Source organism: Apodemus sylvaticus, chromosome 6, assembly GCF_947179515.1.
Source record: "Apodemus sylvaticus chromosome 6, mApoSyl1.1, whole genome shotgun sequence".
NCBI lineage: Eukaryota > Metazoa > Chordata > Mammalia > Rodentia > Muridae > Apodemus > Apodemus sylvaticus.
The window spans coordinates 74155224-74173833 of record NC_067477.1 but is presented as its reverse complement, the minus strand read 5'-3'; positions in this window follow the sequence as shown (position 1 = coordinate 74173833).

Genomic DNA, 18610 nt, shown 5'->3' with positions numbered 1-18610 from the left:
ATCAACTTCAAATGTATCAAACACCTCCATATGAAGTCTGAAATGATAAATTTTTTAGAAGATAATATAGGTAGTACCCTACAATTGACAAGTGGGACTTCAAAAACTAAAAAGTCTTCCTTATAGCAAAGAGAATAATCAATTGAGTGAAGAAGTCCACAGATGTCATTCTTTTAAACTTAGTTTTAGTTATGAAGTAGGTATTGGGCAGAAGAAATGACAAAAAGGATAAGATCATATCTTGCTCTTGCTGAAGACTGGAATTGTACTCCTATGGTGTTCTTCATTCTGGTCAAAATTACCTGTAACTCCACAACATGGGAATCAATTGCTTAACTTGGACTTCCACAGGCTTTGGAGGATTTGTTCATTTTAATATTATTATAATTAAAAGTTTCTTCTGCGTTTTAAAAGTTTTTCAATTGCATCTATATGTGACAGATTGTACTTTCTCTCATAATAAAAATATTAATGCCTTAATATACTAGAAAACATGAAAATATATCTTTTGTGTTTTACTTTTCTTCACTCAAATCCAGAGCATAAAAAATTTTACACTACTATCTTATTTGATATTGTGTTGTATACTCATTCCCAAGAAGTTCCTTTTTATTATGAAAGTGACTTCCAAAAATCACATTTGGTTTACAGAAAGTTTAGAAGAATGAAAATACATAATACTAGATCATTCTACTTCACATAATGAGATTGCAAAAAGTCATTAAATTATGCTTAAAATGATAATGTGAGTAGCTTTATTTTAATTCAACTTAATTATGTTTAGTCTCAACCTATTATTTTAATGAGAAACTCAATAAAAGTTGCACATGTATTATGATAGCTGATCCTAAAATACCATTTCTATCCTTTAAATTTACTTTCCTTATTTGAACACTGAGAAAAGACAGCTAAGGTATCTCAAATAAGCTTTTTTTCTTTTCCTTAATGGCTATGCCAGCCCATTCATCCTGACCTATTATTTCTCAAAATATGACTGACTTCTTTACACATTTTTCTTGATTTTTACTGTTAAAGGAAACATCATGCTAGAAAAATCACATTTATTACAGTCTTAACTACATTAACTCTCACATGAGGCTATTAAAAAATAAAAGTTATGAATACTTTTTTCATGAGTACAATAATAATAATTTTTAAAACTGTATTTTCCTCTACATTTGGTGAATCATCTTATTATTTTAAAAATATGGAAACTATCACTTTTATTTTAGTTAATACTCACATAGTAAATGCTTTCAAAATGAATGTACAAGGTACTTTGAGCTACCAAAGACTTGTAAGTCTTTGAGGTAAGCTTTCATCATGTCACAGGATCTAATAAAGTATTATATCACTCCTCTTGCAATATTCTCATCAGATTACAGTATGAACACTACTGTAAGTAGTGGTTCATGGTTATCTCATAACATAGTCATTGCCATTTGGGTAAGCTGAAATACGGAAAAATATTCTTTACTTTAAGGTATGAGTGTAGATAACTTCTAGGATGGCAGTTCAACTATTTTTATTTTATTTAATACCATTTCATAACATCCTTTAAATTTAAATTTTTCACAATATCCTCACTTGAAAGTACTTGAAGACCCTCAATTTTTTGATGATTCATCTGGAAACATTTTCATATATTTGTCAGTGTCCTTTCCAATGTGATGGCCAGAACTGGAAATGACACTTCAGATAATGCATGATTAATGCACAAATAGAGTCCTTTTCTTCATTCTGAGCACTACATTGCTATTAATAAAACACAATAATGCATTAGCTCTCTTTTGACAGCAATGTCATACTGTTGACTCATTGAAATAACAGTTATTAGAACTTCAATCTAGTTTACATATGAAAAGTGGTTAAATCAAATGAAGAGAAGACAATCTAAGCTAAAAGGGGGAAAATGTAAGAAAACTCTGTGAATTTCTCAGGAACTGATCAGAACACCAACTGTGAGTAATTCTGATTACATTATGTAACGAGTAGCTTCAAAAATGGCACTAATTTTCCATGACATCCCAGGAAGAAGGGGAAGTGCAAATTTCCAGACAAGGTAACAACAGAAACATATCACACTCTTTCCAAGAGGATTCATATCATAAATTATGACAAGTACTTTTTTGCTTAGTTTAGTTTTAAACTTCTTCATATATATGTAAAATTTTAGAGAACTCATTCATAGGTTCATTACCTGTATAGTATTTCTGTTTTCATTGTCTTTCTATTTTATTTCAATTTTATTAGACTGAATTACATAGGTCCAATTACATGATCGTATATTATGTAATTTGATCTTACCCCCCCCACACACACACACAAGTTGCTACTACCTCTTTCTCATCCACTGGTGAAGGCTCTCAGTGTCCTTCACACTGTAGATAGTTTTGATTTGCCTTTCAAGGTACCTATACATGTATAAAATATTATCTATTTAAATACGTGAATTTACATCAGGTATTATATGTGTAGGTCACTTATCTAGCATATCTGGAGATCTAACACCCAATGTTCTTTTAAATCTATCCTATGCTTATACATATACATCAACAAATTAATAATTGGCAATATCGCTGAGTTAAAAGAGTTTGGAGGAAATTTACTCTTGTTGGGAAATACTTAAAGACAATCATTGTGGGCATGATTTTTTACATGTTCTGGGTTTCTTTTGTATTTAGTTTCATTTAATTAAAGACCCATAAACTTCAGCAGCAGAGCTGTTTAACAGTGGGCTTTCCATTGCACATGTTTTTTTTAGAGATACATATGTACAATGCTGTACTCAGGTTAGCATAAAGTGTACTTTTGTTGAACGTGGCCTTAATCTTAAAACACTAGAGATGGAAAGTAGAATTACTCAATCCCGAAAAGCTTAGGGATGTTGACTGCTTCAATTCACCTGCAGCAAATACACCAAGTGGGGTACCCTGTTTGCTGAGAAACACTGTGCCAAGTATATAGCATTTAATGACTTTGGCAAGAAGAATGATTTTCATCAGCTGTAACAAACAAGTTCCTCATCTCTAACCCTACCATCTGTCCTCCTGGTTCCCACCCAGAATTCTGTATATGGCTCAGATGAACAGGTTTCAGACTGCCTAAGGTCACTACACAATCAACCTCAGCAGATGGCATCTCAGAGAACATCTAAACTGTAGCAGTGGCCAAGTGCAGAGGCTGATCCTCTTGACTGAAGAAGAATGCCCTGTATGCATAACATCCTGATGTTCCGATTCTACTGAATGCTGCATATGGCTATAAAGCTTCATTTTTTTTATAGTGATAGCTCCATTAAGTAGGTCTTTGCATCGATCTGAGTCAATATGCTATGATAAACCACATTTTCCAGTATTTTTATTATGTTTTAGGTGATTACATTAAAATAAAACTGAGATAAAAATTGAGGAGGAATACTATAAATGAATTTAAGAAAATTCAACCAGGCTTTAATTTTTTTGTTTCTTGTGTATTTAAAATGTACTTTTATATGTGAAAAAATAAGTCACAAAGTTTAAGATGATTCAAAACATCAAGGGATAAACACGTTTCAAAGTTGACTTTAGTCTTCTTAGTGGTATATTCAGCTAACTAATATTTTCTTTCACTTTTCAAAAGAATCATTTTAATTTGTTCTTTGAGTGCACAGCTGACCTCCTGCACTGCCTGGAGACTGGGTGCAGTGGCCCAGGCTGTTCCTGATCCCAAAGCAGAGGCCTGAAGGCTCTCCCGCCAGAGGCCTCAGGGCTGGATCCCCCACTCTGCAGGGCTGGACTCGAGGAATTATTTTTTTCTAAAATATATTTTAGTTGAAAATGTATTTCTGTTATATTTCAAAAATTCTTGTAATCATATAGGTTACGTATTTGCAGGCTAAAACAATTAGTATGTAAAGATCATGTATTTTTTTATATTTTTCCTCCAAAATCAGCAGACCTATACTGTATTGTAATGTAAGAGCACATCATCATAATTTCAATAAATTATTCATACAGAGTTAAAACCTACAGTGAGATTATTTCCTTAAGAAAAAAACTAGCTCCAAAGAAAAGTTTGAAATATTAAAGGATTAAAGCATCCATATAGGAATAATCAAAATAAAAATGAAAAAATGGAAATGAGAAAAATAAGTTTATCCCCACAATTTATAATATAATTCCAAATGAACATCTATAGAAACATAAACATAGAATCTACATTAAATACAATCAGCAAGTTGTCTTTATATATGCTAGCTCGTATTTATACATTTGTATGTAGCAATAATAATCATAGAAAAAGACCCCACATGCTTTAAGAAGTAAAGATGTGAATTGGTTACTTAAATGTTAATGGAGAAAAGATGTAATTATATTTTAATTAAAATTAAAATAGTAAGAATAAATGATGAAACTGTCTTTTCGAAAGCATCAAAGTTGAAGAAGAACAACAATAATAAAAATTGTTGTTTAAAATTTATTTAAAAAGATAGAATAACCATTTATCTTTTAGGAATTTTGGGACCAGGTTTTCAAACCAAGTGAGATTAATTTTATGGATATGGTGTCCTTTATGTACTAAATTATAACATTATTGCGTCTCCAGAGTGTTACACCATGAAGGCCCATGAAAACAGCCTTTGATGTAAAATAGTATATAATGCCTGAAGGAAATCATCAATCCCTGACCACTTTAGAAAAAATGAAAATATGTTAACTTAGAAATCTGAACATATTCAAATAATCAAGGTCAGGGTAAAGAGAATTTCTAGCAAATTGTGCAAAATATTGCCTCTAATGCTTCCTGAATGTTGTCCGAAAATGTAAGAAAGAGACCAAAGAAATAGAGAGGCACCTCCACTCATCCACATCAGTGTAATGAAGAAGGATCTAGAAGGTCTTTGATGCAAGTCTAAAAGGCTTTGTAGAGATCTTGCAGAGTTCCAAATTTGTGTATGGACTGTAGAGATGATAAAAGAAAGCAAAGAGTAGTTATCATATTTTGAGAGCTACTTTTTATTGCAAGATAATAACCAACTGAGCTTTCTTTCATCATCTCTAAAGTCAATGTACAGTTGTTTCTTAATTTTCTGTGTGCCATTATTTTTTATCAAGCAAACATATGTGTGTGTGTGTGTGTGTGTGTGTGTGTGTGTGTTAGATAAAGATCATTGTTGACAAATGTAGGTGAAATTACCAGAATTAACAAATATAGCATTAGCTAGACTAATGAATAGATCCAGAATATTTTTACTAAGTTATTTACTCATTTTATGTCCTGACCACAACTTTTCTTTCCTCCTCTCATCCCAGTTCCTCCTTCTCACCTCTCCTGCTCCCCACTCCATCCAGCTGGCAGCAAGACTAGGCACACAGAAGTTAGACAAGGCAGCCCACTTAGGGGAAAGTGATTCAAAGCAGGAAATGTAGTCAAAGATCTTGCTTTAGGAGTCCCACATGAGGACTAAAATGCACAACTGCTACATATGTGTAAAGAGCCAAGGGGAATCCCATTCATTCTAGTTCAGTCTCCATAGCTCCAACTCACATATGTGCAGTGCCACACAGTTTCAGACTCCAGGTGCCTGTTTGAGTTTACTTCAATGATAGAATATGATATGTATGTGTAAGCAAATTAGTGTCTTTTATATAAAACAAAAAGAAAGCTAGCTCTATTATTTCAGGTTCTAGTAATCCTTCTATTTATATGAAAACAATTGCAACTGCTTCAAGAAATCTGAAGGTATTAAGTGAGGAGTACAAGAGCAATCATTGCCTGCAAAGTATGAATCGTTATGAAAATTAGACTTTACTTATTTGTCTGTATAATTATTTATGTCTTAGTATAATGGCAACACAAAATACATTTGATATATTTTCCCCTTCCCTTTGCTCCCTCCAAGTACTGGCATGTGGCTTTCCTTACTCTTTCAAATTTCTGGCCCCTATTCTTTGTTATTTATCATCACACGCATGCGCGCATACACACACAAACACACACAAACACACACAAACACACACAAACACACACACACACACACACACACACTCACTAACTCACATGTGTGTTAACTTTATTAAGTCTGTGTAATTTTTTGTACATGGATGAGTAATTGATATTAATTAAATCATTTCATATACTATGTTGTAATCATATTCATTCCCATAGCCCACCAACTCCCTCCAGATCTATCCTACTTCCCTAAGCAGCCAATATTGTATTCTTTTGATACAACTCTTCAATACACACTCTTGGTTGTCCTTACACAGCACTGCAGTTACCTTTTCAGGGTCTATGTTGCTATGAGATTTCTTTCTCAGTAACTTCACAAAAAAGTCCTGATTTTTTTTTTAAAATGCCTTCCTGAACAGTTTGTTCTAGATCAGATACTGTGCTAGTTAGCTGGAGTCACCTATAAAGAGTGGACCTTGTTTGAGAAGCTGTCTCCATCAAATTGCTCTGTGGGTATGACTATGGGACATTCTCTTTATTAGTGATTGATGTAACGAAGTCTACTCTTGCTATGTGTAGAATCATCCCTGGACAGGTGGAGCTGGTCAATATAAGAGAGGTAACTGAGACAATTAAAGTAAGGAAGTCACAAAGGAGTGTCAGTAGTCCTCTGTAGTCGGCCTTCAGTTTCCTGCTTTTCAATTTTGCTTTGGCTTTCCTCAGTGATAGACTCTAAGCTGTAAGATAGAATAACCTTTCCTCCAAAAACAGAGTAACACTATTTTTAACTAATATAAAAATATGTTCATCATAAGTGTAGTCTATCACTTAATAATCTATATGTTTAATCTTCACTTGCATTTTGTTTACTATTTCTGATATAATCTAAATTTTGTGCATTTCCAATATGAAAGTGAAGTGTTAAGAATCAACTTATTTTTATTATATTTTGTAATTTTAATAAAATAATTCAAAAGTCCTCTTTCCATAATAGTCTATTGTACCAGTGTATTAGTTATGTCTTCACTGCTTCTACAGAATATCCTAAGGACAAGGTCTTCATTTGAAAACCTTTATTTGGACTCACAATTCAGGTCCACTTCATCCTGGGAAGGAAGTCATCAAACTGGAAATATCAGGAAGTTTCTCACATTATATAATGAGCAAGCATTTATTTGGGTAAAGAGACACTTTTATAAGGAAAATAAACAGAGGTTTAGTACATTATTATTATGGTGAGAACCATGAAAGTGTGTAGGAAGAAATTTCATCTCCTAGGAGTTAATATTATTAGAAAATTATGAATCATATTTAAGGGCTAATCAAATGAGAGCATCTACTAATTACTCTTGGGGCAAAGGGCAAGACTCTAATAGGTAAGAACTTGAAAACAGTTATAGCAGTCACACTGAGAACAGTTGTCCAGACTCTGCACCAAGGCTGATATACAGTGGATTTTAGAGATTGTATGGTGACTGTGGAACTTCTGAAGTTTATATTTCAGTTTTTAAGGCCAATCTTTGACCATATTGACTCACAGGTTTCTGTATCATCCCAGTAGTTTCAAGAAGAAAATGTCTTCAATTATTTGTATTGTTGCTTCATGTCTCTGGAAAAAGTATTTTCTTTCTTTTTGAATTAAGGTAGATATTTACTTATTTCATAATTTTAAGAATTCATATTGTGTATTATATTTACACCACTTCCTTATCGTGTTCTCTCCTCTCTTCAGCTCCTCCTGTATCTTGCCACTTCATTCAAATTCATCAAAACCTAAGAGGGTGCTTAATATATCAGCAACACAAACCCTAAGGTTAAAGATCATGGGTGCATCACTTAAAAAGTTGTAGAAATATTGTAAAACCCAGAGTACGAGACCTTCTACTTCATGAGAGTATCTTCTCTATACACAAGGACTTGTAGACACACAATGCCAACAGCATAACTGCCAAAGAAATCACGGATAATAATAAAATTGTTATGTCCACTTAGATGGGAGAAATCTCACAAAACTTTATCCTTAAATGAAGATCTTCATATAAGTAATGGCAATTAACAGCTACTGAAAGAAGAATTATTGTTTTCTACAACCTTTTTATTATTTAAATATAAGGAATATGACATTTAAACTTTTATTTTCTTTTTATACATTCAAAAACTTTATATGAAAATCAGGAACATTATTTTGATAATGGGTATGTATTATAATGTCTATTACTCTTCCTAAATGAAATACTTGAAGAATAATTTTAAGGCCTTAAGAAAGTATTCACAAAATTGTCAGTCGGTATTTTGAAGATGCTTATTATCTTATTTAATCAATGATTGTTGATTACAGTAATTGATCATTTCAATAATTTCTTATATGGATAATTGGTAAGTATAATTTAAGCACACTTCTATTTTAAATATTCTTAATTAGTAAAAGACATTTAAATAAATTACCATATTATTGAAGGTCATGGGTAAGTATGGTTCACCAATATTTTTCAGAATTATAATGCACTATTATTTTAAATTTATTTTGAAATTAGGTCATTGAATATGCTACATATTTTAGGTATGAAATTTGTAATGAATCTTCCCTGTCTGTGATAAGAGCAATTAAGTAATAACTGGCTTACAAATTTTGCTTACTCTCGTAGTTTTCACTAAAGTATAGTTGCCTTACACAGTAAATTACTATTTATTTTGAAAGTTTAACAATAGGAACAGAAGCAGAGAATAAGAAATATTTTGTTTCTAAGATAAAATTATTTGAAGATCTGATTATGAGTATGTAATAATGTCAAAGTTTCTAATATATATTTTCTACCATTTGAACAAAAATTTGTATAATTTGGCCTAGTAACTATTTAAAATTTCAGTATATTATTGCAATATACAATATAACATATATGTCCCACTTTTAAGGTTAATTATAGTCACTCAATATTACACAAGGACTACTCTATTTTACTAAACAAAGGATGTAAGATGGCTTAGGAATTTGCACTTTATTCGATGACATGGTCTCTAATAAAGGAAGCCCTGAAAAGCCAGAACACTCTGGAGAAAAAGACCATTTAGATAAATGTGACTATTAGAAACTTAAAATAATGCTAATTTTGAAAAGAATAGCATACCTAGCCTGGATAAAGCAAAGCTTAGGATAAAAGGCTTGATCTTCTAACTATGAACATGGTGTGCGAGGGGGATTCTCTTAAACACCTCATCTGATGACAACATATGCCCATGTTCCCAGATTGTTACCACCCACACTCTTATAAGAGCACTGTCTAAACACACTTCCATCATCACAGAGTATCTCAGTCTCACTGCTCTCAATCTGTATGAGACTAAGACATCAACTCTTTGAGAAACTGCTCAATGACCAATAATGACAAGTCAAACTCGGTGTTTATTGCATACAATATCTTGATTATTGTGATAAAAACTATACTGAAATTTAACAAAATGTAGCAACTGACTTTGTGCTCATTAGTATTACAGGAAATGTGGTGGCTGCTTTATATAAACAGAAAAATTCAAAATATATTTCTTATGAAAACATGTTTGTTTATGGTATAAATTTGGGCTTTATTTTGAAAAAAGACTACAAGAATAATTACTCAAAATATCATATTTATATATTACAATAACTAATTTTCTCTGGAAGTACTATCTTTAAATATTTAGCTTAGTCAAGATGATTCCCAAAAGTCATGTGATATGCAAATCTACTTTTTTAGCAAACAAGTATATGGTTTAGCAAATGCAACTGCCAAGCAGCAAAGTTATTGTTTTACAAACACACAAATGCTGTTGCTCAGCAAATTCTTTCAGCACACAGACAAACATTGTTGTTCTTTAATATGTTAAACCCTTTCACAGACTGTGTTCTCTATAATTTTATGTGTTATTTTACTGAAAATATTCGGGCCATCTTAAAATTGCATAATAAACAAACTTTCAATACAACATCTAAAGGTTGTGAAAATGAAGTAAAAAAATGTTAAGAATCCAATTTAGAGTTTGGAAAAAATGTAATGACATTATTAAATAAAAAAAAGTTAGGAATGAAAATAGCTAGCTTGGTTGCCCTCCAAGGAAATCAATAGTACTGATAACTAAATAATTAGAATTGGGATTTGGTGAACATCTTTATTAACCTTATATTAATTTACAGAGAGAGGATACAAAAAAAATGTTGAGTCCCAGAAGTTACTTTGAACTATGATCAAATGAATGGAAATCTTAATAAAAGTGAACTTCATTTAACACATAACCAAATAAAAGTTTACAGTTCCTTTGAATCAAATGTCTAAAGTGTATTTAATTTGTTCTTGAGACTAGTGGCTCCCTCAAGTGTTTTTTTGTAAGTTGAATGTACTTATCTTTAACTTACAGTAAACATGATAACTTACAGTAGACATAATAATCTAAGATACCGATACCGTGGGAGTAGAGCAAAACGTGCATGTATGTAAATGTATGTATATACCTTTACAAATGGATAGATAGCAATAGTCATAAGAAATATCTTGTGAACAGTGAGGAATCTATAATATCTGTTTTCATAATTTTTAGAAATGTGAATGATAAATGTGACATATGTGCCTTTAAAAATATTTCTTCATCTTTTATAATGTTTATGGGTATTTTGTCTGGCTAGAAAACAGTACATTGTATGGGCAGTAACCTTGGAGGCCAGAAAAGGTTTCAGACACTGTGAATGTAGTTATAAAAGTTCTTAGTTGCCATGCAGGTGTTAGAAATTCAACAAAGCTCCTCTGAAAGAGCAGCCCATGCTGTTAATGGCTAAGCCATCACTACAGTCCCATGGGTATGTGTGTTAATGCAAGAAATATCATGTAGTAACAGGGTAATAATAATGCTCCACTAATTTATGTAGAAGAATACATTAAGATTACTAGTAAGTGTAGAGCTTGAATGATGATGAATCTCATGAAAATAAAAGCCTTTTTGAAATATTTGTAGCTATTTCATTACTAACCATAAACAAAATGAATTCTATATACCTATCAAAATGACTAGTGCTTATGTCTATATGAAATACTTTTTAGAGTGTTCCTTTAATGTGTAGCATCACAGAATGGCTGTCATTACAACTACTTTCCTCATATCTGTATAAAATGATTTAATAAGATTAATTCCCAAAATGTGATGGTCACCAGAAATAAGAAGTTTATAATGTTAGTTATGTACTGATATTAAAAATTATAAATATAATTTATAAATATTTTATATAAATAAATATTAATATTTATAAATAAATACACATAATACAATAAATATAAATCTAAATTATAAAATTTCTCACCAATTTTAAAAATAAAAACACAAGGGTCATCAATCTAACATTTCCCAAATATTAATATAGACTTGCTCATTCTTTGGTTTGTGCCACTTGTAGAAATAAGAACCTTCTGAAGGAGGCAGGTGGTGCTTCCGGGCAGCCAGCGGGAGAGATCGGCCTGAGGAGCAGTGCCACATCTCCAGGTCCTGAAGGAGGCAGGTGGTGCTTCCGGGCGGCCAGCGGGAGAGGTCAGTGTGCTCCGGTGAATCCAGCGGGCCCCAGCGGGAGCCTTCAGGCGCCTGCTTTGGGATCTGAACAGCCTGGGCCATAGCGCTCGGTCTCCAGGAGGTGCGGGGGACCCGGTGTGCACCCAGAGGCAGTCTGGGAGCTCACAGCACAGCTCGTTCCAGCTTGGGCTTCTGTCCTGAGGCCTCTGGTAGTAGCCCTCCAACTTCTCCTCTTCCGGATCCAGATCGGCCTGAGCAGCAGTGCCACATCTCCAGGTCCTGAAGGAGGCAGGTGGTGCTTCCGGGCGGCCAGCGGGAGAGAGCCTAGGTTTCAGTCCTGAGGCCTCTGGCAGTAGCCTCTATGCTTCCGGATCCAGATCAGCCTGAGCAGCAACACCACATCTCCTAAGTCCTGAAAGAGGCAGGTGGGGCTTCCAGGTGGCCAGCAGGGAGAAGTTGGTGTGCTCCAGTGAATCCAGCGGGCCCCAGCAGGAGCCTTCAGGTGTCTGCTTCGGGGTCTAAACAGCCTGGACAACAACACCCTGTCTCCAGGCAGTGCAGGAGGTAAGCTGTGCACCAGAGGCCACCTGGGAAGGGGCAGCTTGCACTGGTGAGTCCAGCATTGACAACACCAACTAACACCAGTAAGAAGTAGATGGCAAAAGGCAGACGCAGGACCGTCACTAACAGAAATCAAGGCAATATGGCAACATCTGAACACAATTCTCCTTTACCAGCATGTCCTGGATACCCCATCACACCAGTAAAACAAGATTTGGATTTAAAATCACTGGTCATGATGCTGGTACAGGAACACATGAAGGACATACTTAAAGAAATTCAGGAGAAAATGGATCAAAAGTTAGAAGCCCTTGCAAGGGAAACACAAAAATCATTGAAAGAAATCCAGGAAAATACAAAAGCCAATAAGGAGGAAACACAAAAAACACTTAAAGAAATACAGGAGAACTTTGGTCAACAGGCTGCGGTCATGAAAGAGGAAACACAAAAATCTCTTAAAGAATTACAGGAAAGCACAAACAAGCCAGTGAAGGAGCTAAGCAAAACAATCCAGGATCTAAAATCAGAAGTAGAAACAACTAAGAAAACTCAAAGGGAGACAACTTTGGAGATAGAAAGCCTTGGGAAGAAATCAGTGGACATAGATGCAAATATCAACAACAGAATACAAGAGATAGAAGAAAGAATCTCAGACGCTGAAGATACCATAGAAACCATGGACTCAACAGTTAAAGAAAATGCAAAAAGCAAAAAGCTTGTAACCCAAAATATCCAGGAAATCCAGGACACAATGAGAAGACCAAACCTAAGGATTATAGGCATAGATGAGAGTGAAGATTTACAGCTTAAAGGGCCAGCAAATATCTTCAATAAAATTATGGAAGAAAACTTCCCTAACCTAAAGAGAGAGATGCCCATGAATATACAAGAAGCCTACAGAACTCCAAACAGACTGGACCAGAACAGAAATACTTCCTGTCACATAATAATCAAAACCCCAAATGTACTAAACAAAGAAAGAATATTAAAGGCAGTAAGAGAAAAAGGCCAATAACATATAAAGGAAGACCTATCAGAATCACAGCAGACTTTTCACCTGAGACTATGAAGGCTAGAAGGTCCTGGGCAGATCTCATGCAGACTCTAAGAGAACACAAATGCCAACCAAAACTACTATATCCAGCAAAACTCTCAATCACCATAGATGGAGAAACTAAGATATTTCATGACAAAACCAAGTTTACCCAATATCTATCCACAAACCCAGCCCTACAAAGGATAATAGGAGGAAAACACCAATACAAGGAGGGAAACTTCACCCTGGAAAAAGCAAGAAAGTAACCTTTCATCAAACCCAAAAGAAGTTAAGCAATAAAATTTAAAAAATAACGTCAAAAATGACAGGAAGTAACAATCACTATTCCTTAATATCTCTTAACATCAATGGACTCAATGCCCCAATAAAAAGACATAGACTAACTGACTGGATACATAAACAGGACCCTACATTTTGCTGCTTACAGGAAACACACCTAAGGGTCAAAGACAAACACTACCTTAGAGTAAAAGGCTGGAAGACAATTTTACAAGCAAATGGTCTCAGGAAACAAGCTGGAGTAGCCATTTTAATATCAGATAAAATTGACTTTCAACCCAAAGTCATCAAAAGAGACCCAGAGGGACACTTCTTGCTGGTCAAAGGAAAAATACAACAAGAAGAACTCTCAATCCTGAACATCTATGCTCCAAATGCAAGGGCACCCTCATTCGTAAAAGAAACTTTATTAAAACTAAAAGCACACATTGCACCTAACACAATAATTGTGGGTGACTTCAACACTGCACTTTCCTCAATGGACCGATCAGGAAAACAGAAACTAAACAGGGACATAATGAAATTAATTGAAGCTTTGGACCAATTAGATTTAACAGATATATATAGAACATTCTATCCTAAAGCAAAAGAATATACCTTTTTCTCAGCACCTCATGGTACCTTCTCCAAAATCGACCATATAATTGGTCACAAGACAGACCTCAACAAATACAAGAAGATAGAACTAATCCCATGTCTCCTATCAGATCACTATGGAGTAAAAGTGGTCTTCAATAACAACAAAAACAACAGAAAACCCACATACACGTGGAAACTGAATAATATTCTACTCAATGATACATTGGTCAAGGAAGAACTAAAGAAAGAAATTAAAGACTTTTTAGAACACAATGAAAATGAAGACACAACATACCCAAATCTATGGGACACAATGAAAGCAGTGCTAAGAGGAAAACTCATAGCCCAGAGTGCCTCCAAAAAGAAAATGGAGAGAGCTTACATTACCAGCTTAATGACACAGCTGAAAGCCCTGGAACAAAAAGAAGCTATTTCACCCAGGAGGAGTAGAAGGCAGGAAATCATCAAACTCAGGGATGAAATCAATCAAGTAGAAACAAAGAGAACCATACAAAGAATCAACAAAACCAGGAGCTGGTTCTTTGAGAAAATCAACAAGATAGATAAACCTTTAGCCAGACTGACCAAAGGGCACAGAGAAAGTATCCAAATTAACAAACTTAGAAATGAAAAGGGAGATATAACAACAGAAACTGAGGAAATCCAAAAAATCATCAGATCCTACTACAAGAGTCTGTACTCAACACAACTGGAGAACCTGGAGGAAATGGACAATTTCCTTGACAGATACCAAATACCAAAATTAAATCAGGACCAAATAGATCATCTAAACAGTCCCATAATGCCTAAAGAAATTGAAGGAGTCATAGAAAGTCTTCCAACCAAAAAAAGCACAGGACCAGATGGTTTCAGTGCAGAATTCTATCAGACCTTCAAAGAAGAGTTAACACCAATACTCTTCAAATTATTCCACAAAATAGAAACAGAAGGAACACTACCCAATTCCTTCTATGAAGCCACAATTACTCTGATACCAAAACCACACAAAGATCCAACAAAGAAAGAGAACTTCAGACCAATTTCCCTTATGAACATCGATACAAAAATACTCAATAAAATTCTTGCCAACCAAATCCAAGAACACATTAAAACGATCACCCACCATGATCAAGTAGGCTTTATCCCGGGAATGCAGGGTTGGTTCAATATACGGAAATCCATCAATGCAATCCACTACATAAACAAACTCAAAGAACAAAACCACATGGTCATTTCATTGGATGCTGAAAAAGCATTTGACAAAATTCAGCATCCTTTCATGCTTAAAGTCTTAGAGAGAACAGGAATTCAAGGCCCATACCTAAACATAGTAAAAGCAATATACAGCAAACTGGTAGCCAGCATCAAACTAAATGGAGAGAAACTTGAAGCAATCCCACTAAAATCAGGGACTAGACAGGGCTGCCCCCTTTCTCCTTATCTTTTCAATATTGTACTTGAGGTACTAGCTCGGGTAATTCGACAACATAAGGAGGTCAAAGGGATACAAATTGGAAAGGAAGAAGTCAAACTATCATTATTTGCAGACGACATGATAGTCTACCTAAGTGACCCAAAAAACTCCACTAGAGAGCTCCTACAGCTGATAAACAACTTCAGCAAAGTGGCAGGTTATAAAATCAACTCAAGCAAATGAGTGGCCTTCCTATACTCAAAGGATAAGCAGGCTGAGACAGAAATTAGGGAAATGACCCCCTTCACAATAGTCGCAAATAGTATAAAGTATCTTGGGGTGACTCTTACCAAACATGTGAAAGATCTGTACGACAAGAACTTCAAGACTCTGAAGAAGGAAATGGAAGAAGACCTCAAAAAATGGGAAAACCTCCCATGCTCATGGATCGGTAGAATCAATATAGATAAAATGGCCATTTTGCCAAAAGTAATCTACAGATTCAATGCAATACCCATCAAAATCCCAACTCAATTCTTCACAGAGTTAGAAAGAGCAATTATCAAGTTCATCTGGAATAACAAAAAACCCAGGATAGCTAAAACTATTCTCAGCAACAAAAGAAATTCTGGGGGAATCAGTATCCCTGACCTCAAGCAATACTACAGAGCAATAGTGTTAAAAACTGCATGGTATTGGTACAGTGACAGGCAGGAGGATCAATGGAACAGGATTGAAGATCCAGAAATGAACCCACACATCTATGGCCACTTGATCCTCGACAAAGAGGCTGAAAACATCCAATGGAAAAAAGATAGCCTTTTCAACAAATGGTGCTGGTTCAACTGGAGGTCAGCATGCAGAAAAATGCGAATTGATCCATCCTTGTCTCCTTGTACTAAGCTCAAATCCAAATGGATCAAGGACCTCCACATAAAGCCAGACACTCTGAAGCTAATAGAAAAGAAACTGGGGAAGACCCTTGAGGACATCGGTACAGGGAGAAAGTTTCTGAACAGAACACCAATAGCGTATGCTCTAAGAGCAAGAATTGACAAATGGGACCTCATAAAATTACAAAGTTTCTGTAAGGCAAAGGACACCATCAAGAGGACAAATCGGCAACCAACAAATTGGGAAAAGATCTTCACCAATCCTACATCAGATAGAGGGCTAATATCCAATATATATAAAGAACTCAAGAAGTTAGATTCCAGAAAACCAAACAACCCTATTAAAAAATGGGGTACAGAGTTAAACAAAGAATTCTCACCTGAAGAACTTCAGATGGCGGAGAAGCATCTTAAAAAATGCTCAACATCATTAGTCATTAAGGAAATGCAAATCAAAACAACCCTGAGATTTCACCTTACACCAGTCAGAATGGCTAAGATTAAAAATTCAGGAGATAGCAGGTGTTGGAGAGGGTGTGGAGAAAGAGGAACACTCCTCCACTGCTGGTGGGGTTGCAAATTGGTACAACCACTCTGGAAATCAGTCTGGCAGTTCCTCCGAAAACTGGGCACCTCACTTCCAGAAGATCCTGCTATACCACTCCTGGGCATATACCCAGAGGATTCCCCACCATGTAATAAGGATACATGCTCTACTATGTTCATAGCAGCCCTATTTATAATTGCCAGGTGTTGGAAAGAACCCAGGTATCCCTCAACAGAAGAGTGGATGCAAAAAATGTGGGATATCTACACAATGGAGTACTATTCAGCCATTAGAAACAACGAATTCATGAAATTCTTAGGTAAATGGATGGAGCTAGAGAACATCATACTAAGTGAGGTAACCCAGACTCAAAAGATGAATCATGGTATGCACTCACTAATAAGTGAATAGTAACCTAGAAATCTCGAATACCCAAATCATAATCCACACATCAAATGAGGTACAAGAAGAAAGGAAGTGTGGCCCCTTGTTCTGGAAAGACTCAATGAAGCAGTATCCAGCAAAACCAGAACGGGGAAGTGGGAAGGGGTGGGTGGGAGGACAGGGGGAGAGAAGGGGGCTTACGGGACTCTTTGGGAGTGGGGAAATCATTTGAAATGTAAATAAAAAATATATCGAATAAAAAAAAAGACTTTCCTCAAAAAAAAAAGAAAGATATAAGAACCTTATAATTCCAACCTTCAATTAATTTATATTTGGTAACCATTAGACATTTAATGTGTAAATTTTCACAGAAGGAATAATGCATATTTTGTAGCTTACTTGTGATACATTGGTAGGAACTTATGGAATGTCTGATTGTTAGAATTGGTGTATTGGTATTGTCATAGAGACATTTCAAAAAATGATTTAACATTCTCCAACAATGTTCTAGGTTGAAACTACTGTGTTTTCCAGTCATAAGCATATGAAATAGGGAAATTACACTTTATATTTAAAAATAATAGTTTAGGATTACAAACTCTCATTCTCAGAGTAATTTAAACTAGGAGGGTTCCAGAGGCTCCCTTTTCTAAATCTAAAACCTGTGTTCTTCATGACTATGTGTATCAGCTATGATAAGAGTCTTGGAATGTATGAAATTATTTTACAGATGGGAAATCAAGATTCCAGTATATTTAGTGACTTGCTTAAGTCACACAAGGAAAAAGATTGCTAAAATTAGATTCTATATCAAGTGGTTTCATAGACTCTGGGTATTTTGATTATACAACATTGCTTATTGGATGATTTATTGTGAAATCTCAATTTTATCATCAAGATATATTCATACAGAAAATTAAATTTCAGGGAAACTTGTTCATATATGTAACAAAAAAACAAACTCTGCACTTCTGGCTTTTTTTAATGGGAAAAAGAAAAAGTCAAAAAAGACATTTGTTATACACAAATTAAATATGTGTACATATTTTTCAAATCTAATTTAATGATGATAATTAAAGAAATAGCAATCACTTCAAGTTAATCCAATTAAAGATATGGAGAAAATGTAAAAATAAGAATCTGCACTCATTTAATAGTACTGTGTAATCTATCATATGGTTACCACTATAGAGGTGTTAATGTGCTATATTTCTGATCAAAGAAGACAAAATGTAAGCTAGATAGTTTTCTAGAGCAAACTATCTGTCTACACTTTAATTTCTCATACTACTTTTTATTTTTGAATCATAAGTTTTGTGCAGAGAGAAGCTGAAGAACAGATAAAGTCGAATCACATATTAAAATCTTCTCTTTCAAAATCTTTCTCATAAACCAATATTATTAATTTACGAAGATTGTGACTGTGAAGACTCAAT